This window comes from Balaenoptera physalus, assembly GCF_965194825.1.
Source record: "Balaenoptera physalus genome assembly, chromosome: 7".
Taxonomy (NCBI): Eukaryota; Metazoa; Chordata; class Mammalia; order Artiodactyla; family Balaenopteridae; genus Balaenoptera; species Balaenoptera physalus.
The window spans coordinates 51,500,805-51,514,968 of NC_138886.1; the positions used below are offsets into that span (position 1 = coordinate 51,500,805).

General features: G+C 45.0%; 1 protein-coding gene across 8 annotated transcripts in view; it reads left to right on the top strand.

Annotated features, from left to right (window-relative positions):
• Positions 1-5,032: 5,032 nt before the first annotated feature.
• KANK1 (KN motif and ankyrin repeat domains 1) overlaps positions 5,033-14,164 on the top strand; it is a 193,263-nt gene continuing 184,131 nt past the window's right edge. For 4 of the 8 annotated variants that reach the window (XM_082470845.1, XM_082470840.1, XM_082470847.1 and 1 more), the window contains exon 1: positions 5,050-5,533. The gene's annotated coding sequence lies outside the window, so the exon portion shown is untranslated. Of the gene's footprint in view, positions 5,534-14,164 lie in introns of all 8 variants that reach the window. The other 4 variants (XM_082470841.1, XM_082470852.1, XM_082470851.1 and 1 more) reach the window with 4 other exon arrangements.

A 14,164-nucleotide genomic window follows, 5' to 3' on the forward strand; every position in this document is an offset into this window, starting at 1 on the left:
ACATGCTGTCCTAGCTGGAATGATCAGTGCTGAGTTCTGGCTCTGCACTCCTGCAACCTGGGTTTGCATCCTACCTCCACCACTTAGCACTGTGGCTTTCTGCAGATATTTGAACCTCTTTAAAGCTCCATCTTCATTGCTCCAAACTGTGGATATAATCATGTCTACCTCACAGGAGAAGCAAGTTCTCAATAAGTGCTATAAATTACTAAAATTATATTGTTAATTATAATAATGCTTATATTAGTATAAATATTATATAACTGAGCCTATTATTATATTATAATAGTTATAATAATACTTACTAATACTTACATCTTTCAAGTCAAAGTCTATTATATTACAGTTAATTTAGTGTATGTATTAACTCCCCTAAAGGTCAGGTGGTTTCTCAGGATTCTTCATCTTTGTGTCCTTTATAAAAATTAACTGAATGCTTTGGACACAGTAGACCCTCAATAAATATTTGTTAAATAAATAAATGTTCTAAATATAGTGGGTCTGCAGGGATAGGCTTGTACACATAATCCCTCCACTTAGCATCCTAGGAGAATGTCATACACCTTTAAATGCTCTATAAATATTTTATAATAGTAACAATGATATAATGAAGATTATAATTATGAATAAAGATTACTCTTAGCCTAAATTTCCTGAACAAGGGTTAAGTCCTTCAGCAACATATAAAACGTATTCACACAGGGTTTCAGCCTAATGCAAACTGAACCCTAACTTACTTTGTTAAATAACTAAACCAAATGAATTGATGAGTCCTTTACCTTTCGAACAGTCGTTTCCAGGAACCAGAAGTGTGGGGCTATAGATTGAAATAAATTAGGCCTTCTTTTTTTTCTAGATTTAGGTAATCATTATCTTACGTGTTTTCTGACAACAGTCAGCAACTAGATTATTTTACATTCATTTCCTAAGCTTTGTGATGCTTCTAACTGAATGGCAAACCAGCTAGTGAAATGTGAGTTATGAGCTTTGGGATATAGAAAGTAGCAGAGCTGGCCCTATGGGCCATTCCCTTCTGCTTCTCTACCTTAGATTCCTCCAACCAGGGAAGCTGAAGCTCTCTTTTGGAAGAGGAAACCACAGAGCCATTGGCAGAAGGTAAGTCTTCCAGACTGTGAGTCATAGACTAGCATTTTGTAATATTAATAAATGTTCCTTAAAAAGAAGATTCCTTAGCGGCAGTAAGACCTTGGGCAAGGGTGAGGGAACACACGGCTTCCCTTAATAAACTTCCAAGGTTGGCACTGGAAAAGGATCTGCAGGTGGTGGATCCAGCTGTCTCAACTGCACAATCCCCCTGCCCCCCAGTTCACCTTCCCTTTGAGGGAGACTCCCCTGTGCTGTGCTCAGGTTTGCGCCCACACTCTCTCTCTCTTACACACACACATACACATTCTTGCCACTTTGACTTCCCTTTAACAATCTGGCTTGAAGACAGCTAAAACCCCTTCCCTCACATCTCTGTAAAAGATTTGAGAATGACAAAACTTAAAATCTCAATGATAACTATGGTATACATCCATTGCAAACAAACAAACAAACAAAAAGGTGGGGGGTTGGAGGAGATGAAGAAGAGTAGAAGAGTATTAGGAAGGAAACTACTTCCAGGGCCTGCCCCAATTTTACCTGTCCCAAAGGTCTGGTACAACTTTGGTGACGTCCTGCCTGTGTCTTCCTTGCTCTCTCCTGATTTCTCTCCTTGCTGCCATGTACCTTATTGGGCCTGAGTGTATGGGACACTCTCAAGGTGCCAGGTTCTTACCTGCAGTATATCCAAGGCCCATTCTCGTCCAACTCACTCTGTGAGGTTTGATCCTTACTGTAACTTGATGAAGCAGGCACAGTAGGTATTCCTTCCATTTTACAGACAAGGCGCTTGAGGCTCAGGGAGGTTAAAGAGTTGGCTGCTGGTGTTTGCACACAATTCCTAGTATATGACAGATGACTAATTGCATTACATGAAGGGCTGCAATGCAAATGGTCTGATAGAATATACCAGTGCAGATACTCTTTAATTGCAAAGTGTGTATAACTTATGGTCATGTTCATTATTAATATACTAGATTACCTTAACTGAATCCTGAGGGAATGGGCACAGGACAAATTGGTTTTGATGGGAAAGGAGGGAGAGGAAAAGGTTCTGAACATGGGGCTGCTGCCAGTAAGACAGTCCTCGATATGACCACAGGTGTAGAGCGCTGGGCCGCATGATATCATTGGGGGTGATATCAAATAAATAATGTGTGTGAAAAAGTGCCTGAAGGAAATTTGCTGTAATCTGAACAGTGGCTATATCTAGGTGATGGAGCCATAAGCAATTGCTATTTTTCTTTATTCTTTTTTATATTTTTCCAAAATCTTTTTCTTATAATGGTCGTGCATCACTTTTATAGTCTAGAAAACTGTTAAGTGTTACTTATGTGTTAGCTGATGTTATTTTATAAAAATATATGACTATAGGGACTTCCCTGGTGGTCCAGTGGTTAAGAATCTGCCTTCCAGTGTAGGGGATGTGGGTTCGATCCCTGGTCGGGGAACTAAGATCCCACATGCGGGGGGTGGGGTGGTGGGGTGGTGGGGGGGCAGGGAACTAAGCCCGAGCGCCGCAACTACTGAGCCTGTGTGCTCTGGAGCCCGCGCACCACAACTAGAGAGAAGCCCGAGTGCAGTAACGAAGAGCCCTCACACCACAATGAAAGATGCCATGTGCCGCAACTAAGACCTGACGCAGCCAAAAATAAATTTAAAAAAAATATATATATATAGATGACTATCAAATGAAAAACATATGTGCTTCAAAGGACCCTATCAAGAAAGTGAAAAAGACAAGCCACATAATGGGAGAAAATATTTACAAATATATACCACATAAAGGACTAGTATCACTTATCAGATATAAGTAAAGGTCTCTTATAAAGACCAACAATAAAAAGACACATAACCCAATTTTAAAATGGGCAAATTATTTGAATAGACATTTCTCCAAAGAAGATATACAAATGGCCGGTAAGGATATGAAAAGATGCTCAACATTATTAGCCATTAGGGAAATGCAAATTAAAACCATGAGCTACCACTTACTATCTATATATGAGATGACAGTAACAACAGTCAGCAAGGATTTGGAGAAATGAGAACCCTTATGATGGGAATGTAAAATATTACAGCCACTTTGGAAAAGTGTATGAGTTCCTCAAAAAGGTAATCATAGAGTTACTGTATACCCAAGAAATTCTACTCCTAGACATACACCCAAGAGAAATGAACAGATATGTTTACACAAACACTTGTACATGAATGTCTTAGCAGCATTATTCTTAAGAGCCAAGAAGTGGAAACAATCCAAAATGCCCATCAATGTATGAATGGATCAACGAAATGTGGTCTTATCCATACAGTGGAATATTAATTCAGCTATAAAAAGGAATTAAGTACTGATACACACTACAACATGGATGAACCCTGCAAATAAATGTTAAGCTTAAGAAGCCAAACCCAAAAGCTATATGTTACATGTTTCTATTTATATGAAATGTCCAGAATAGGCAAATTCATAGAGACAGAAAGTAGATTAGTGGTTGTCTGGGGCTAAGGTGGGGGGGGAGGTGTGCTGGGGAGTGACTGTTAATGAGTATGGGGTTTCTTATCGGAATGATGAAAGTGTTCTGGAATTAGATAGTGGTGATGGTTGCATAACTGAAAATATATTCAAAATCACTAAATTATACACTTTAAGAGTAAATTTATGCTATGTGAATTGTATCTCAGTAGGAAAATGACTAAAAATGAAGTAAAATTTCAAATATAAATCCACTAAAAATTCAGAATCTGCCACACTTTTGATTAGGTTTGTCTCCTTTTGAGGACCTACAAAATAAATGTGTACTGACTAAATGTAAGGAAGGAGAAATAAAGGATGGAGGGCACTTTGTGTATGCAGGAGCCCCCTTGGGAATGAGTATTCTTTTCATAGAATCATAGACATTTGGGGGAGGAGGGATTTTAAAGAAGATCCATTGAATCCATATAGCCTATTCTACAGATGAAGAAACTGAGGCCAAGAAGGAGGAAAGAGTTTGTTTACTGTCACCCTGTGAGCTGGCAAAGGAATGAGGCAAAAAGTGAGATTTCCTGCCCCTATGTATCTGTGAGCTTCCCTTTGCTTATCTTCTTCACAGACAGGGGCCATCATTTTCAGGATTTTGCAGGTGTGCTTTGCTGTGAACATGTAGGGATTTCACAGCCTCTTCTCCCCAGAGGCTAGCATCTTGTGAGGTTTGGTGACTCTTCACTGTAACCTTGCAAAAACACCGTGACTGCCTAAAGCCCCTCTGGGTGTGTGCTCTGCTGGAGAGCTCAGGAGGCGAGCCCCTTCCCCGCTCCCTGCTCCCCGCGCTTAAGAAAATCAGTGATTGGAGAGCTGGCATTAGTGTTCCTTGTCTTGGTCATACTTGTCGGTTCTCCCGTCCTGTTTATTCAAACCACCTTCAATTTGAAAGAAGCCTCAAGTCACAGCCTCACTTGCACCCACTTAGGTTGCTCTGAATCGAGTGTCTGACTTCCTAGCTCGGTTCTAAGCTCCCCAGGCAGGCACTGCGTCTTCTTTGGGGTCCCCCGAACACCTGCACCCTTCTGGACACGCATTCTCTCCTTTCCACTGAGGACTCCGTCCTGCATCCGAGCCGGCGCGAACGCACGGAGGACACAAGGCCGGTCCACAGACTGTCCCGCTCAGGCACCTGCAGGAAACCAGATCCCTGCATGCTCCAGAGTCCCGCTCTCACCAGGGGCCAGGAAACAAACCGACACCTACTGAGCAATTTCTTAGTGGAGGGAGGGGGCAGTAAATGGTGCTAGGCGGGGGTGTTAACCGTGCCAGCCTCCCGCGTCCAGGTACTCCTCTGGGCCAGAGATGATAGAATGGATCTGACGCAAGTCTCACTGGAGATGGATTTTTTTTCCTTCCCTCGGGGAAAGAAAGTAAACACGCGTCGGCAGCAGGAGCGTGCCGGGGCGGAGGGAGCCGCTCTGCTTGCTTCTCGCGGTGCCGAAGCCAGTGGGCCTGGGTGAGGCGGCAGAGGTGCGCCAAGGTGCCTCGTGGGCCTGGTGGAGTTGGAGCGGCGCGCAGGCGCACTGGAGTCAGCCCGCCGGCCGGCTCCGGGGTACAAAGAGAGTGCCGCCGAGAGTCGGGGTTCCTTGAAGTCTCGGGAGCCGCCTGGGGTTTCGCAGGCCTGAGCTGTGCCTCCGTCCCGCTCCGGGACGCAGCCACAGTCGTTTCCCAGCCGGAGTCGGAGGCTTGTGGGTCTCCGACTTCCTCGCCTTTGCGGTTGCAGCGGGGCCCAGGTGGTTGCAGTACGTTTCGGGGTTTAATTCTGGCGCTTGCGAGCTGGGGCTGGCTCCGCCCTCCCCCCCCCCCCGCTCCGCCCCGCCCCGCCCCCTCCTCCGAGGTCCGAGAGCCGCGGGCGAGGCTGAGAGGGGCTGGCTGGGTGCCGCAGGTTGAGAGGACCTACTGGAGGTGAGTGGCGCTGCGGGCTGCGCTGCGCCCCCTTTCCCGTGCGGGTCAGCGCGGGGGCGCGGGGCTCCGACTCCTGCCCCGGGCCGGTCTCCGCGCTCAGCCAGGCCAGCTTGGCGCGCGCCGGTGGCGGAGGGCAGCCCCCGCGGGCTCCCGCTCGCCCGGTTACCCCGGCGGCCTTAGGACGGGCCTAGGGACGGGGTCCGAGAGGTTGCTGCGGCCCCGCGGTCCGCCGTCCCTGCGCGCTGCGGCGGCGGGGCTCGAGGGTTTGGAAGGGGAGCGCGGCGCGTGCGGCTCTGGGGCAGCGGGAAAGTCCGGGCCGGGCCGAGAGGCGGGAGGGTGCGGGCGCCTCCCAGGCCGGGACGCACGGCCCTTGGGTGTCCCCGGGTCCTTTATTAGCCCGGGTAGGCTGAGAGAACTCTCCGAGGCGTCTCCCCTGGAAGTTTTCGGCTCCGCTCCGCAGGAGGGAGTGGCGGTCGACCCCTTTTCTTCCTCGGTCGCGGAGCGGCAGGTGGCCTCGGGTCGCCCTCAGCCGACTCCGAGATGGCTCCAGCCAGGGTTGAAGGGGCCGGAAGGTGGGGGAGGAGTGCGGGAGCTCTGGGCCTCCGGGGCCGGTCGAACCCTGCCGGGACAGCGTGGGCTTCTGGTGGTCGTGTCGAGGCAGGGTGCAAGCGCCCTTAAGCAGACTTGTTCCCTCAACGCCCCCCCTCTTCCAAGCCCCTTCCATGCGCACGGCAGCCTCCTCCTCTTGACCATTCTTCTCCGCCTGGGTCCCCGGGGAACTTTCAGAGGCAGCTCTTCGCGGTGGGTCCTGCAAGTCAGCAAGAACTTGTGCTGCGCCGGGGTGACTTGACGAGGGCTTTGGCGAGTTAGCGTTAAAAACAATCTATGGCGTCCCCCAGCGCCCGCTCTCTGCACATCGTCTCTACGGAGGTTCGTCGAATTAATGAAACACTATATCAAGACGGGAGCCCTGAGACTAACAAGGAAGGTTAATCATCCAGATCTATAATTGTGCACTTTCTTGCCCCAGCTTCATCCCATCCACCTCTGAGCTGGATGGAAATCAGGGCCAGTTTCCTCGTTTTTAATTCATGAGTTTATTCACCTTGCTTTTTAGGTGGTACTTAGCTGTCCATCTGCTAGTTGCTTCTTTCATCCAGCTTTCTCTACAAAAAAGTTGGGCACTCCCACATGTTATTGATTTTAAAAGTTGAGATATAATAAACGTTCCATAAATTTACCCATTTAAAGAGTATAATTCGGTGGTGTTTTTGCTTTGTTTTAGTATATTCACAAAGTTGTGCAGTCGTCCCTACTGTCTAATTCCAGAACATTTTCATCACCCCCAAAAGTAACCTCGTGCCCATTAAGCAGTTATTCCCCATTTCCCCTTCCCCCAGCCTCTCACTCCCTCATTATAAGGTGAAGCTTTCCCAAGATAGAAATTGAATGAGAAAACTGAGAGATTATTAACTTCGGCCCTTTTTCAGTTAGTAGATTTGGGGAAAGGTGCTGCTGCTGAAGCAGTGGAAGAAAAATTAAGAATGGGCTGTCCTCTGGTGAGATTACAGTGTCTAAGGATGGAGGAGAAGCTGCCAGTAGAGGAATAATTGCCTCCTTTAAAAATACACAAGTTAGGGACTTCCCTGGTGGCGCAGTGGTTAAGAATCCGCCTGCCAATGCAGGGCACACGGGTTTGAGCCCTGGTCCAGGAAGATCCCACATGCCACGGAGCAACTAAGCCCGTGAGCTACAACTACTGAGCCTGCGCTCTAGAGCCCGCGAGTGACAGCTACTGATCCCACATGCTGCAACTACTGAAGCCCGCACGCCTAGAGCCCGTGCTCCGCAACAAGAGAAGCCACGGCGATGAGAAGCCCCCACTCGCCGCAACTAGAGAAAGCCCACACGCAGCAACGAAGACCCAACGCAGCCAATAAATAAATAAGTTAATTAATAATAAAAACTACACAAGTTAGGAATGCATTTTATCCCTGTAGGTAGGGCATGCCAGTGCTTTGGGGATACTTTCAGCACTTTAGATTTGCCAAGTCCACAAATCACTCCAGTTGAGGTTCTGCCTCAGCAAATGTGAGTTTTGTTTTGTGTATGTGTGTGTGTTTTGGGGGGAGGTGTTAGTTTTGTTTTAAAGTATCCACCCCCCCCCCCCAAGAAAGAAACCACAGATAAATGGCCACTAGAATGGATACATTCAAGACTTGGGTTCATTTCATGAGTATCAGCACCTGCTCTCAAATAGCCCTATGAGCTACTGTGCTCATGCATTAACCCTTGGTCTGAGGTGGAGGAGGAGGATGAGAAAGGGTCTAGTTGGAGGAAATTCAAGAAACTGGGGAAAGGAGTTGGAGAAAGGCTGAAAGGGGAGTACTTGTGGGAGCTGAGGTCTGTTAAAATGGAGAAGGGTGAGCAGATTCAGAAGCAGCAAAGGGGAATCTCAGTGAGAAATTTCAGACCCTTAAGCATTTTGTTGGACTATTTGTGCATGCTCTGAAAATCACGTTTTAGTGAGCAGAGCTGAAGCTATCCAAATTACACAACAACCACCGCACTTCTCTTCTGCCCTCCAATCAGTTGAAGTCAAGTTGGTTTCAAACGTTACAGGATATTTTATGCCTGTTGCATGGGTGGCTTGGCTTATGCATCTTTTTTTAAAAAGTAATTTTAAAGTTGAACTATTAACATACATATAAATCTTAAGTGTACAATTTGATGAATTTTCACAAAGTGAGCATAAACTTATAACCAGCACTGAGATCAAGAAACAGAGCATTGCCTTGGCTTTTTCCAGTCACCCTGTCTCCCCAGAGGCGACCACTGTCCCAATTATAGGTTAGTTTTGCCTGTCTTCATGGTCTGTATACACATGGGATCATACAGTATGTTTTTGTGGGGGGTTTTGTTTTGTTTTCGTTTTGGTTTGGGTATCTGGCTTCCTTTAGTCAAAATTATGTTTGTGATATTTAGCCGTGTTGTTGCATGTGGCTGTATTTCGGCCATTATCATTGCTGTCCAATGTTTCATTGTGTGACTGTGCCACAGTTTATCCATTCTAGGGTTGATGGGCATTTGAGTAGTTTCCGAATTTTGTCTGTGGGGAATAGTGTGACTGTGAACATTCTACTACATGGCTTGATACACATTACACATTTGTATAGGGGATATAGTCAGGAGTAGAATGGTGCTTAACTCCTCTCCTGCCTCTTTCCTTTCAAATAAAATTCAGTGAAAATTCCTCTAAGGTGAAGGCTGCTCCACCACCTTTCATTTAGAACAAACCAATATCAATGAACTTTAATAAATAATAATGACATTTCTATTTTATGCAAGGCCCTGGTGGGGGAATTCAGAGACTAAGACCCTCATATGGTTCATAGCAGATGGGGAGATGTAAGGATACAGAATTGGATAGGAGGCAGAAGGATGGAAATACCTGATATAAATGGCTCATTGGAAATGTAGGGGAAATTAACACCGAGTGGAGAGATCTGGTTGATGTTTAGGGAGATTGGGCCTTGAAGAATGTGTTCAGGTGGGGATTAGAGTAAAAGGCATTGCAGTTTAGGCCATGGCTTTTGAAGGAGCAAGGAAGTCCAGCAGTGCTTGACACATGATAGCATTGTCAGTCAGTCACATGCTTAGAGACCCAGGTGAATGGCAGTTTGAGATTGTGCCCTTCATCCAGTGGCTCGTGATTATGAACCAGCCTGGTGATCTCTGTGGAAATGTTGTAGCTCTGAATCCAGACTGGCTAGTTTGAATCTAGGTGCTGCTGCTTGCTGTGTGACCTTTCATATAGTTACTGAACCCCTCTGTGTCTCAACTTCCCATCTATAAAAAGGGGATAATAAAAAGCACTCCCCTGACAGGGTTATTATGAGGATTAAATGAGTTAAAACACATAGAGAGCACGTTGAAGATTGCCTGGTACACAGTAAGTGCTAAACATGTTTGCTGTTGTTTCTTTAATTTATAATTGTTTAAATTTCTATAGTAATATTTGTACATAGTAAGAATAATGAAAATAACAAAGAAGGGTTTAAAATGAAAGCTAAAACCCATTACTCTTTTCTGATCCCAGCTCAACTATGTCTGTTTTTAGTACTTTTGGTGGTTATCATTGAACAAATTAACTTAAAATTTAGTGGCTTAAACAACTGTTTCATGGTATTATGTGTCCTGTGGGTCAAGGATTCAGGCAGGGCTTGGCTGCTTCTCCTTGTGGTGTTGACTGTCTCTCTACTGCATACACCTGGTGAATGGGCTGGTCTGGAGGGTCCAGGAAGGCTTTGCTTCCATGCCATGTGCCTTGGCAGGGATGGCTGGCAGACTGGGCTCAGCATTAACTGTTGACTAGAGTGCCTACACATGGCAGCTTCAACATGGTGGCCCCAGGTAACTGCACTGCTTACATGGCCATCACCTTCCCGCAGGTATTAATCAGGGTCTGTAGAGAAACAGAAGAGTAGGATGTATATATGTTTATAGAAAGATTTATCATAAGGAATTGGCTCACACGACTGTGGAAGTCAGTGATTCCAAAACCTGCAGCGTGGGCCAGCAGACTGGACACCCAGGAGAGCTGGTGTTACAGATGAAGACTAAAGGCAGTCTGCTGGAGAATTCCCCCTTGCTCCGGGAGGCCAATCTTTTTGCCCTATTCAGGCCTTCAACTGATTGGATGAGGGCCACATGTTATGGAGAGCAATCTGCTTTACCCAGAGTTTACCAATTAAAATGCTAATCTCATCCCAAAACACCCTCCAAGAGGACACATACAATTAACTTGAGCTATGAGTGCCTCAAGTGAACCAGTTGGAAGCTTCTTGGCCTTTTATGACCCAGCCTCAGAAGTTACCTAACTTCCCTTTCACCGAGCTCTGTTGATTGGGTCAGTCACAAAGCCTGCTCAGACTCAAGGGGAGGGGACATAGACTGGCCACTTGATGGGAAGAGTGTCAAAGAATGTGCAGCCTTCTTTTTAAACCTGCCACAGTCTACACTTGTTTCACAAATTTGACAATAGCTCTTAACTTCCTGCTAAGGAAGAACTGGAATTTGTATTACGTCCCACTTCTCTTTTCTTCCTCTCCTCTTTGCCTCCCAATATTTATTAGATATCCTATTATTTTTATTTTATTAATTTTAGTTCTCTTTTTTCAGTTACCTTTGTAATTTTTTAAAAAATTAATTATTTATTTGGCTGTGTTGGGTCTTCGTTGCTGCGCGCCGGCTTTCTCTAGTTGCGGCGAGCGGGGGCTACTCTTCGTTGCAGTGTGCAGGCTTCTCATTGCGGTAGCTTCTCTTGTTGCGGAGCACGGGCTCCAGGCGCACAGGCTACAGTAGTTGCAGCCCCCGGGCTCATTAGTTGTGGCTCATGGGCTCTAGAGTGCAGGCTCAGTAGCTGTGGTGCACGGGCTTCGTTGCTCCACGGCATGTGGGATCTTCCAGGACCAGGGCTCGAACCCATGTCCCCTGCATTGGCAGGCGGATTCTTATCCACTGCGCCATCAGGGAAGTCCCTACCTTTATAATTTTAAATAATGTGTTCCACACTTGACAAGGCCGTGGCAGGTGGAACGCTCACGTTTGTTGGAGTGTTTGTGTGTGTGTGTTTGGGAGGGGCAGTGAAGGAGAATAACAGAACTGTCTTGAATGGGGGACATCTGACAATGAGGCTCTTGCTAAAACACTCCAGCCACTAGGCGTGTGAATTGCCTTGAGCATGTACTCTTCGTGAGCAGAGCAGGTGACATAATCCAGCAGTTTTTATTTTCTCTCTTTGGCTTCTAAACTCAGGTACTCGTTTGCCTTTTCCTTTCTTCAGCTTTGCATTTGAAATATGAATGCTGGAAGCAAATGATATTCTCATTGATGAAGAAGCTTAAAACAGATATACTGTTGAGCTGGATATTTGTGTATGGATGTATACACCAGGAAAACCTGTCAGAAATGAGTATCCTTATGTTTCTTTTGTTACAGAAGCGATCAGTTAATTGGAGAGAGTTATATATTTCAGGAACCCTCTAGCTCTGTTTTAGGGTGGTTTTTTTCCTTTTTAAAAGAATTCATTTAGGGAACTCCCTGGTGGTCCAGTGGTAGGACTTGGCACTTTCACTGCTGGGGCCCGGGTTCAATCCCTGGTCAGGGAACTAAGATCCTGCAAGACACTCGGCACCGCCAAAAAAAAAAAAAAAAAAAAATCATTTAGTTAATGGAATTGACCAATGGGGCATAGTTTAAGTCTCAGGAGACATACTAATACATTTTTATAATTATCTAATCCCCTGAGAAGCACACAAGAAGAACCTCTATTCTTGTTGGTTTACAGTTATTGCATATTGCAGTTAAAACTCCTTTTAATATTTATTTTATCTAATTTTTGGCTTGATTAGAGGCAAGAATGTAAATTTGTTGATATTTGCATTACATTTTTGGCTACATTTGTTCAGATTTCTGTTGGTAATTCCGACTTGTTCACCCTTTGACCTTGGGGAAAATATGAAAAAATAATTAGGTAGAAATCAAGCCTGAATTTATTCATCCTTCCTCCTTTCCCTCCTCTCCCTTCCTCTTCCCTTCTCCTTCTCTTTTGTATTATTCTTTTTTTAAAAATTTATTTATTTATTTATTTTTGGCTCTGTTGGGTCTTCGTTTCTGTGCGAGGGCTTTCTCCAGTTGCGGCAAGCGGGGGCCACTCTTCATCGCGGTGCGCGGGCCTCTCACTATCGCGGCCTCTCCTATTGCGGAGCACAGGCTCCAGACGCGCAGGCTCAGCAATCGTGGCTCACGGGCCCAGCTGCTCCACGGCATGTGGGATCCTCCCGGACCAGGGCTCGAACCCGTGTCCCCTGCATTGGCAGGCAGATTCTCAACCACTGCGCCACCAGGGAAGCCCATCTTTTGTATTATTCTTAACAGAACTGCTCTTTCCTATAAAAAGACCTGTTTAAGAGTAACCCTTTTTAGGGGCTGGAATTGTCCCTATTATGTGATGTTATGACTCACTTTTCTATGAAATACTCCCTCATCTCCCTTCCCCAAAATAGAACCATAGACCCAAGCTGATCATCTTTGTATTATATCACATTCCAGTCACTACTGTAGCCCAAAGGATATCCTTCTAATATCACTGATTACTTTTGTCAGATTTTTGAACTTTATAGAATCGCAGAGTGTGTACTTTCTTGTGTCTGGCTTCCCTCACTCCATGTCCTATTTGTAAGATTGATCTGTTGTCTTATGTGGCTATGGGTTGTTCATTTTCATTGCTTATTGTATTCCATCGTGTGACTATACTACTGTTTATCCATCCTACTGGAGATGTACATTGGGTTGTTTCCAGTTTTGGACCAATAATGAACAGTGTTGTTATAAACAATTTTGTGCATGTTTTCTCATGAACCTATGTATACATTTCTGTTGGATAAGTATCTAGGAGTGGAATTGCTGGGCCACACAGGTCACCTGTAGTAGAGACTGCCAGAATGGTTTTATTAATTTATGTTTTCAACAGTGGTATGTGAGTTCTAGTTGCTCTACATTCTTGTCAATGCTTGTTAGTGTCTGTTGTCTTATTTTAGCCATGAGAGTAAATGTGTGTTGTTGAATTCCCCAGATGACTAATGAAGATGAGCATCTCAAAGAGAGCTCGTATTCTTTTTGTTTTATAGCACAGTGAGACAGGAAAGGTAGGCCAGTTAAAGAATTCATTGAGACTTTATATCAGTTTCTTAACTAGTCTAGCTTTTCTGTTTTTCCATGCTGTATAATTCATTTCTTGTGAGTTTTTTTCTTTTAATTGGTGAGAGACGCATCTCAAGAGATTTACTACTAATAAAAGTTTAAAGAGTGGAAATTTGTGAATAAACTCTACTGGTTCTGAGAATTAAAGTATTCAGTATATTTAAAGACTGAAATTTTGCTCATGCTGTCTTACTCTTTCAACTTTTCTCATTTGTTAAATCAATCTATTGATTTTTGCTATTCACTGTGAAATTTTTATAGGGGAATTTGCATGGGTCATGCTCTGTAGTTGGCCAGGAATTAGATTTCCACATGAAAATGTAAAAGAAGAGTTGAATTCTTGGTGCGTAATTTTTTTTAAAGATTTATTTTTTATATATATATTTATTTATTTAATTTATTTTTGGCTGCGTCGGGTCTTAGCTGCAGCACGTGGGATCTTCGTTGAGGCATGCAGGATCTTTCATTGCAGCGCACGGGCTTCTCTGTAGCGGCATGCGGGTTTTCTCTTCTCTAGTTGTGGGGCGGGCTCCAGGGCGCATGGGCTCTGTAGTTTGCGGTATGTGGGCTCTAGTTGAGGTACGCGAGCTCAGTAGTTGTGGCATGCAGGCTTAGTTGCCCTGCTGCATGTGGGATCTTAGTTCCCTGACCAGGGATTGAACCCACGTCCCCTGCATTGTAAGGCGGATTCCTTACCACTGGACCACCAGAGAAGTCCCTTGGTGCATAATTTTTTAAAGGAAAAACAGGGGTTGTCCACACAGGGATAAGTTGGATATTGTGAAGCTTCAGTGTCCATGCTGAAAGTTTTTGCCATTTCTTAGAAAAATGAAATAAGTAGTTTCGATGAAACTTAACATATGATTT